Genomic DNA, 1,591 nt, shown 5'->3' with positions numbered 1-1,591 from the left:
TTATTATTTTATAGACATATGTGTGCAGTCCCATTACTTAAGGGGTATCCTTAGATAATTATCCTATTTTATTGAAATAAGTAAGTATAATTACCTTTTTATTTTGTGTGTGTGTGTGTGTGTGTGTGTGTGTGTGTGTGTGTGTGTGTGTGGGCGCGTGCGTGCGTGTGTGTGCGCGCGCGCGCGCGTGTTTATAATATATATACCACAATGTATCATTTTGTATAACACAGTACTATATTGTGTTCACATTATAACTTATAAATCTATAGATATAATTATATATTTACAAGGATATTAAACATTTAGTGAAGATATTTAAAAAAATTTATAATTAATATATAAAGAAAAGAATAAAATCAGATGGAATAAGTAACTGTTAGGGAGATACATCACCTAATAGGAAATCTGCATTAAAGATTGCAAATTTACTGATAATATGAACGTACTTTGCTTTTATACATAAAAATGTTTTATATATATATCGATTTATTTTAAGGCCTACGTTACAAGTGCATTTCAATTAGAGGACATGAATATGTAATTATTTGCAATTTAAATATGTATATATATATATATATATATATATATATATATATATATATAGATGTATATATTTTTTAATTGCAAAAATTATATTTCGCATAATATTCTGCAACTTGTTTTATTGTGATGGCACAGATCTTCCATGTTTATCAAATTCAAGAATTCTGCATAGATACAGCGACATATTCTTTTTTTCATTTGAAAATTTCGCATCTGAAAATTTTGAATTAATTTATCCATGACCTATTAAAGTGAGAGGACTATTTGCATTAGCAGCAGTACCTATATCAGCCATAACCATATAGACAATACATTCTTGAAAAAAGCAAGAAAACAAAGAAGAGGTATAATTAATAAAAAAATAGAAAAAATTTTATGATGTAGTATTAATATGTTTAAAAAATACGAATTCGCATATCACCGTCAAAATCATTCTGTGTCACAATCTTTTGTATGAAATTTTATATATAAATACTGTACTGTATTGGTTGTTATAATATCAATATAAAAATAAATTGCGTACTTAAATTCTTTATTTGTATGGGTCTAATCTATATGCGTACTATTTAATTTCTATAACTGTTAATAATTATATATTTATTAGTGAAAACAGTATTATTATAATTATGGATGCTTTGTGCATCTTTATCAGTAAATTGTATTTATACGAACATAGACAGAATAATATTTTTACGGAATAATTTTTTTGTGAAATACAAGAAATCAAAATGAAATGATGACTATATAAAATGATGAGGACTATATAAAATAAGAAATTTCATCCACTCATAGAAAAAAATGATATTTGTGATGCAACATCCAGAGATAAAAATGACTAAAATTATAACTTTCTACTTTGGAAATTTATACACGTAATGTATTATAATCGTGTGTGTGTGTGTGTGTGTGTGTGTGTGTGTGTGTGTGTGTGTGTGTGTGTGTGTGTGTGTGGGTGGGTGTATATATATGTATATATTAGGTGTAGTAGAAAGAAATCCATTATTTTTACATGAAATTGAATGGAAAAATAATGGATTTCTTTTTA

At 26.1% G+C, this 1,591-nt stretch overlaps 1 protein-coding gene across 1 annotated transcript in view; it reads right to left on the bottom strand.

Annotated features, from left to right (window-relative positions):
• Positions 1-675: 675 nt before the first annotated feature.
• LOC108690199 (TOX high mobility group box family member 4-like) overlaps positions 676-1,591 on the bottom strand; it is a 265,219-nt gene continuing 264,303 nt past the window's right edge. The window contains exon 12 of the transcript XR_001931869.1: positions 676-759. The gene's annotated coding sequence lies outside the window, so the exon portion shown is untranslated. The remainder of the gene's footprint in view (positions 760-1,591) is intronic.

The sequence above is a fragment of the Atta colombica genome, unplaced genomic scaffold, assembly GCF_001594045.1.
Source record: "Atta colombica isolate Treedump-2 unplaced genomic scaffold, Acol1.0 scaffold3, whole genome shotgun sequence".
In the NCBI taxonomy this organism is placed as follows: domain Eukaryota; kingdom Metazoa; phylum Arthropoda; class Insecta; order Hymenoptera; family Formicidae; genus Atta; species Atta colombica.
Note: the sequence above shows the minus strand (reverse complement) of the source record. Positions and strands in the feature narration are given on the sequence as shown.